Genomic DNA, 8,402 nt, shown 5'->3' with positions numbered 1-8,402 from the left:
GCTCCGCAATTTCTTAAGCACTCATGAAAATATTTAGGTCCACAACTTCAAAAACACTTATGCCATAGAAAAAATTAGCAGAAGTTAATTCATGTACAATATATGTACAACACTGCCAACTAGCGATGTATGAATCCTTTTACAGCTTAATCCTACAAGCACTGAATGCCGGGGATGTGATTTCCTGAAACAGAGCTTTAGCTCCTGGTGTAAAAATTAACAAAATTGCTGAGGATTGCTAGTTCGGCTGTTTCTTTGTCTTTTTCTTTTGTTTGTTGTAGATTTTTCATTAAAGAAGTATCAATAAAGCAATTTTAAAACTGTTAATTGGAAAACTGAAGCGATGCATTCTGGGTACATGACGGATTTGATTTGTGATGGGAAACAAATGTTTTTCATGTAGTTGCTCCAGTTGACCACTAGATGTCTGTCTAACCCCGCTGGCGGATTGCTTCGACCAATTATGTCAAGTATTGAGCTCCAGCCTTTAAATTTTTTTAAAAAGGAGCTCCGATTGTAAAGTAAAATAAATCAATACATACAAAATTTTAGTATGGATTACAAACGTTTACTGTTTTTGCTGGGAAACAAGTACACTTCGCTGCAGCATGCAGAACGGGGCGGTGACAGACCTTTCCGTCAGTCCCATACCTTATATGGAAATGGGACTATTGCATCCCGGAAATGAAGGGAGCGCTAGTGACACTATTTTCTATCGAACACTTTCAACATTAACAATATAAATTTTACAGTAAGGAATTTCTTATCTTCATTTGCACCCATCCTTTTTCTCTTTTATGCAAGTTTGTTTGTTTGTTTGTTTGAAATACGCCTTATTGTTTGTACATTGTATCATTTTGTGTGTTCTTTGTTGTTTAATAAAAAAAACAAATTTTACAGTAAGGAAATGGCTACACAACGTGTTATGTCACGTGGTATGTCTCTTTTTCATTTTCAAATCTTTATTAAATCTTTGTTGTTTTTGGATATTAATATTATATTACAGTGACAAACTAACCTTAGGCATTAGGCCTGTGAGGTTAACCTTAGGCATTAAACCTGTGAGGTTAACCTGAGGGTCTGTGTTTGGGGAGGTGGATAAAAGAAATTAATAAATAATGCTCTGAGTACTTGAATGTGAGTAGAAGAAACTCTCTAACTTCTTCCTTGCTTCTTCCTTTGCTCTCTTAATCCCGCGTCTTTAAGGAGCAACCTTCATTTCCGGAATGCAATAGTCCCATTTCCATATAAGGTATGGGACTGACGGAAAGGTCTGTCACCGCCCCGTTCTGCATGCTGCAGCGAAGTGTACCTCCTGGGAAAGGGAGTTCTAAACATTGCCTTCCTGCTACATAAGCAGACACAAAGCATTATGGGAAATGAGAACCGTGACCGAGAGCAACTGTCAGCAAGGATGTATACATTTCCAATAAGTGTGTTTATCTGGGAGAGGTGTTGTTGGACAGATCATGTGTGTTGTGATTCATTGACGGCCATACCTTCCGCTGTTCAAGATGACTGGTAGATAATTAGTTATTAGCGGTACTGCATTTTAATTTTAGAAAGCACAAATCTGCGTACGAATTATAAAAATTTGTAAGACCGCTAAAGCACAAAGAAATATTTAGGTCCGCAATTAGCGGATTTACGCTTTAGTGGACTGGTGCCCACCACTGAAGTTAGCAGATCTGAAGCCAAACTGTGAACCACAGTGCAAACATTTGACAACAGGTTTTACAGGTATGGTAAAGACACCACAAAGACACCATTCAGCGTCAACAAAAAACAGCATTTCATTTTCCTAATTTGCCTTTGAATCAAAATTTTCTAGCAGGTTCCTTCAGAAATAATCAATTGTCTTATCCTTAAAATTTCTTTGAAACTGCCCATTTTTCCTCGGCCTGCTGAGAAATCTCTTTGTATGATCGTTGGTGTCATTGTGAAGCCTTGGTATTCCCCTTTTTTAAATTAAGGACTTGAATTCTTGATGACAGACCAGTACAATTAAGTTATATAGTTCAAAGGGTGGTAATATGCATTTTCCAGGCACATAGTTCAATTCTAGACCACAATTAATTAGCTATGTTACTTTCAGTTGTTATGAAAATGCTGCAAAGATCAAAAAATAAATTTGAATTTGCATCGTGGCCTGTTTAAACATCTTGAAATTAGCCTCTGTCTCTTTAAGAACCTCCTATCGTTTTCGACGCTCCCACTTCAGCACATCATCACAACAATGCTTCGGGGGAGGGGGCGCTCTGTAGAGGGGGAGCTCAGCTGCAGACTGAGCTCCAGGGAGGAGCTTTGGGTAAATAGGTGGAACTTCATACCAGCAAGCGTTTAGGCAGCTCCACATGGCTACTGCAGGAGACTCAAGGATTTCTCAAACATGCAGGAATAAGTCAAAGCAACACTCTGGGTATGTTTTGATGAAGTAATTACATAACATAATATAAAGCTAAAAAAAGTACATTTTGCATAATTTCCCCTGAATAATCATTTTATTTTATTTTTATTTTTTTGTGGGGGACTGCTTTGTCATAAATTTAGTTGCCATTTCTACTCCTCATCCACCTGCATATGTTTCATAAACTAAACCACAAAGACTTTTCTTTGTCTTAAAACTCAATTAGAGGATCAAAAATGCACGATCATTTCCCGTTTCATATTACTTAAACAAAACAGTTGCAAATAAGCCTCTAAAATGCTTCTGTCCTCTCTTTCCCCAGAGCCAAGCCAGTTCAATGCAAATAAGAAATTAGCATTTTACTTGTCCATTATTCAGTAAAACTGCACACTCTGAACTTTTATTTTAGGTCAATTTGACAAAGCAGCAGCAAAACGTATTGATCAACAGGGAAAGGGGCCAAAAAAATTCAATTTTAGTCTAAAATGCCTTCCAGTACCTGGTTTTCCCTCAGCTCGAGCCAGGAGCCAGATTTATGGTTGCTTTAGACTATAAATCTCAAATAAAATAAAAATGTTTTTGTAAATTTAATATAGTGAATAAAGTTTGATAAATAAACTCCTGAACAAGCAGTTTCGATTACAATGCATAGGATGATTACTTGTGTTTTTATTTTGTATTCTAGTCAAATAAACTACATAATTTATTCTCTACAACAGTTGGTTTTTGCACACTTTGATTAATCCTTTGTTTTTCATTTAAATAATGATTGGAATTAATGAGGTCAGACCTGATGTGGACTTTTTAAGTTCTTAAATCACATTATTATTTTTCTCTTTGTGAGGAGGGGGAGGGGTTAAAAAGTGCTTATAATTAAAATTATTTTTAAGTTTAGTTTTAAATCACATCAGGAGTACTGAAAAAATAGTGTGAAAATGAAATCTGACAAAATTAGCTCAGTGATTTTGTCCGTATGCTGAGATTACGTCTGATGAACAGTAGCGTGTAATTATATCATTTGGCTGTTTAAAGTGCACCTCCCCACGGGTCATTTCACAGAAATATAATCACAGAATCCAGATGATGCCACTCGTCTCTTTCATCCAAAAGCTTCCTATTGAGCAATCACAAGAAAGGAAGGCAATCAGTGCCACATTTTGGCAGACAGAAGTTTCAGAAGCGACAAAGCAGATTTCAGTACCTCATCGTACAAAAAGGTTTAGCTCTTTTCACATTTCATCCATTAACTGTTTGCTGCTTGCTTTTACACAACAGGAGTTCTGAACATGTTTGCAGTTTGTGACCCAATTCAACACTCCCTGCATGGCAGCAATGCAGCTGGAAGCAAAAATAAAAAAAACAAAACATTTATGGTAAAGATTTAGCTGTGAAATAACAGGTTTCCATGTAAAAGCTGAATTAAATGCTAGCAGCTCAAAGTTCTAGGAATTTTCATCACTAATTACTGTCAGCTTCAGATGAGAATTAAACATGAATAATAATAATTTTATAAAAAGCAAAACATATTTAACTTCAGCGTGATGTGTTGCCCTTTGGCATGGCTCTGCAGAGAATAACTTGAAAAACAAATCTGTGATATGGTGGGAAATATTCCCGGTTCTGATAAACTAAATATTTAAAAAGCAAGTTGCAACGGGAGGTCACTGACTCTGGACATCTGCTGAGCAGAAAGACATCAATAAATCTGAACAAATTATTAGTCACCAAATAAAGGACACAAAAATTGTCTTTCACTCCCTGACTGCCAAAATTAGAAGATGGGAATATATTATGCAATTTATTAAATCAGATTTAAAAGCAAAAGTCAGATGAGAGAATAAAATAAAACAGACTAAAAGAAGCAAAAGCTCATGTTGTCGTCTACTTCTGTAAATCAGGCTCAAGTTCACAAAATAGATAAGTCATTCTCCAGGGATAGAACAGATTATATTTCTTCATTTCATTTGGAGGCTTTAATGATCATTAAAGAGGTGAAACTTTGCTTTTAAAAAGTTCTGTGATGTTGAACAGCTTGTCTTCCAAGACAATTATAACCATCTTTTATATACAATTATCTTTTTTTTCATTGAGAAAAAGAAGGTCAGCATATTGTATGATTAATACACACATTATATAAGCTGCAATGATTTAAAAATGTATCATTTAGTTATAAGATTGAGTATTAGGTAAATAAATGCAAGAATCAATGCTTTCCTTGGTGACAATGGAGAAAAATTGGCCAAATGCAGGGAGACAAAAGTCAATGATACTGGCACAGAGTTGGGAAGTGATGAATTGCTTTACGTTCTCCGTCCTTTTGTATCAAGAGTTTAATGCAGATGCTGTTTGTCTTATTGGGAAAGACTTGAAACTAAAACAAATCCAGTGAAATTCAGCCGAGGGATTAGACGTATTGTAACAGTAACGATTCAGGAAGCGTGCCAAAGGAAAAAAAAAAAAAAAAAACAAGACAGAGAAACCGAGTGAAAGAGAAGAAAAGAAGCAAAGGATCTGGATGAGTGACAAACTGTTAGAGCCAGTCAGACAGCTGCTGGCAGCACTTTTCCATCGCTGAGACAAGTTGTCACCTGCTACAGGATGGAAGAGGCTGTTCTGATGTTGCCTTGGAGTAGATTTTCCTTTGCTGTTATGGAAAAAGACTCACGAGTCATTCTGTTCTCACTTTCTTTCTTTAAGTGAACCTGTTTTTGAATAACCCATTTGAACTTTCTTGTAGGACATGACAGAAGTCTTATAACGTGAGCTCAACTGCGAACCTTGAAGCTCTAACAGTTCTGACTGAAAACCAGTCCTGCAGGAATTAAACCTTTTATTTATTTTTACTTATTTAGTTTTTGACCTTAGATGTGCACTTTGGATCATTAATCTGTTAAAAAGAAAAAACTTTAGTTCTTTCCAGTAAAAGCCAATCTTTTTAAAGCTTTACTCATTTGATTTTCAATCTAAACTGCCACCTTGTCCTTGAACTCTGATGTCTGACTCGTAAAAAACAATGCATCCTAATGCTGTGAACAGAATGTCTTTGCATGCTGGTAATCCCAGGTCACACTTTGACTTTTAGTACACAACACTGAATCTCCTCGAGGAGCCTTGGAGTTTTTTCTCCTCACGTCACAACTTTTTCTTTTTGTTGCACTTTTGTCTAAGCAGATTTGCTACGGTTGACGCTGCTGTTCCTGCCAAGCTTTGATCAGAGTGTTACACAGTGAGAGAGAGAGAGAAAATTGACTCTGAAAGTCAGAATGAACCCAGAGGAGCACAGGGAGAAAGTAGGACTTCTCCCCCGAGAGAAGGTTTAGGCAGCTGAACTAAACACAATGACACTGTGCCACGTCCAACATGAAGGAACACAAACAAACAACTGCATTAAATAATAGCTACAGCTATAAATCTAATCTGTTTCAATACTTCATAATGTAAAAACACAATAGCTCGCATGGGCAGAGTTGATATTTGTTGCCTGACAGGGAAAACAAAGGCTTTTGTGTGGATAAGAGCAGCTGATGTGTTTCTATGGACTCAAACACGAGTGTAAGGCTTGTTCTGATGACTGGCGTCCTTTGAAAAGCTGCATTCAGAGTGAATATGAGCTCGAACCAGAGTGAAGCTTTTTACAGAGCGGTTTTTAAACTGCAGAGGCTGAACACGAGTGCTGACCTTAAACCTTTTCCTTTAAAAGTTTCTGCAGTTTTGTTTGTTTTCTAACGACCTGAGAGGACGTTCATGTGGTTTTCCACACAAACATGTTATTTTGCAAATAACTGGCGTATCGGTTTGCTTTCAAGATAGAGTTAAGCTCTGATAAATTGAAATGATATGGTTTTAGTGAATTGATATCACGCACTGCCATGGAGAGCAGGAAATATTGCTCTCCAGACAGATTTTGAAGCAACTCTCAGAAAGTCATCATTGATTGTTCATCTACAGCCAAATCATTTTGAAGTTAAATCAATTTAAGATGACTGCTACAGTTAATCAAACTAAGTAAGCATAAAAATGACTATTACTGAGTTACTTCTTTAGGTAGGGATGCAACAATGCAAGCATCTTTATTGAATTGTTCAATACAGTGCTCTAGGTTAGATATGTACTGTGTATTGAACAACACATATTTAAAATTATATTTTATCAGCTTGTTTTCTGAAGATGCCCTGTGTTGAGGGCTCAGTTGAGTTTGGTGTGGTAGTAGTAACTGAGAGCCACCTCAACACATAACTTAAGTGCTAACAGATCATTGTAATCTAAAAAAAAAGGTGATTAGTATGAAGTTTGTTTTTGTTGAAATGTTCTTCTCTAAGAGATTTCTTCAGTCTGAAGAGTTGCAGCTCTATAAGCTGTACCATCCTACAATAGATCAACAAGTTTACCAATGATAATCAAAAGTTGTTCACATGTGAAAGAGGACCATCAGCCTAACAACTGATCATTAGGGCCCCGATTGCTGCTTATTGTTCAGAATACCGAGTCATACTAACATTATTGTAAGAGGGGGGACAACTGGACACGAAGACCTTCACCTCCGTTTAACGACACATGGTTTGTCGTCGCAAAAATGGCTTCCTTTACTCCTCTCTCAAACCAACGTCCCCATGAAGGATAGGGAGGAACAATAAGGGGCCCACATGGCACTAACAATCGCTTGATCTGTGTCATGTGAACAACCAGTTTTGTTTGTCAATGATTTTGTGATCCGCCATGTGGAAGTGCTGCTTAAAATGCTAAGCTTCTCTGTAAATCCTCAGACTGAAGAAGAGATGAAACATTTCAATTAAGAAGAAAGCGTCCAGAGGACCTTCAACTTAAAAAATTTTTTTTTCTACCTGTATCACTGAGCTGCATCAGGACATCACTGAGATATTTATCAAAAAAAGGGTTTAAAGCAAGGCAGCAGGAGGTTTGATTTTCTTTAAGGAAAATAGCTTTAATTAAAATGGGCTACTAATATGATTATTAAATCTGAGATATTGTGGCTGTGGCATGTTACAACCTAAAAACATGTTGCATTTGTGACAAATAGTCCAAAAAGTTATTCCAAATGGTTTCACTAACCTTTTTTACTTCACATACATATGCTAATCTGCCCTTGGAGATTATAAATGCTTGAATATAGAAATGAATAATTCAGCGTTTTCAATATATTATGAAGGACATGAAGAATAGTGCTAAAACTCAAGTGCCAGTAAAGTGCAGGTTCATTGTTAGGCAGATGTAAGGTCCGGAAGATTCGAAGGAAAAAAAAAAGGCCCACAGTGATGGATTTTTGACACAGGTATTTTATCAAGCTATAATCAAACCTGATATTTGCATATGATTGGGTTTTGTCAAACAGAGCAATGCACTCATTTAAATGATATTCTCCCTTTGGAGGAAGAGTGAGCCAGTCATTTTAAATCACCAATCTTAATTAGACTGCTTAGAAAAACTGAAACAAATATGCAACATTTATAGGGGTCACTCATGGCTTGGTCTTTATGGAGGTTTAGAAATGTTAAATTTTGAGACCCTAACTTAAAATAAACAAATAAAAATCTAGGATTTAAAGGGGCAATATCATGTAAAATTAACTTTTTTGAGTTTTATATCATGTTATAATGTTATACTCTCATAAAAAAACATGCCCAAAGCCTTGCTTTGACTCATTCATGCATGTTTGAGAAATCCTGCAGCGTTTTAAGGCAGTCATGCTGAGGAGCAAAATGACAGGTAGGGACCAGAAACACCTTTTGGGACAAGAAACGCCCCTGGGACGTGTCTTTAAGCCGAACTTCCTCATGGCAGAGCACCACCCCCCCACACACACCCCGCCCATGACTCCTGCAGTCTTTCAGGTTAAAGTGAAAGTGAAACTTAACCTGTCTGCTGAGCTCTCAACATTAGTTCTCACTCAGTGAAGCGTTTTTCAGATTAAAAATATCTTTGAGGAACAGTATTTTCAGATGCCAAGTAAATTGCATGGCAGCCCCCCTCCCCTGCA

At 36.9% G+C, this 8,402-nt stretch overlaps 1 protein-coding gene across 1 annotated transcript in view; it reads right to left on the bottom strand.

Moving 5' to 3' along the window:
* The window catches only part of rab26 (RAB26, member RAS oncogene family), a 56,826-nt gene that overhangs the window by 4,662 nt on the left and 43,762 nt on the right, over positions 1-8,402 (bottom strand). The window lies entirely within an intron of this gene.

This window comes from Austrofundulus limnaeus, unplaced genomic scaffold, assembly GCF_001266775.1.
Source record: "Austrofundulus limnaeus strain Quisiro unplaced genomic scaffold, Austrofundulus_limnaeus-1.0 Scaffold65, whole genome shotgun sequence".
Lineage (NCBI taxonomy): Eukaryota > Metazoa > Chordata > Actinopteri > Cyprinodontiformes > Rivulidae > Austrofundulus > Austrofundulus limnaeus.
The sequence above is the reverse complement of the archived record's forward strand: the minus strand, read 5'-3'. Positions and strand labels throughout refer to the sequence as shown.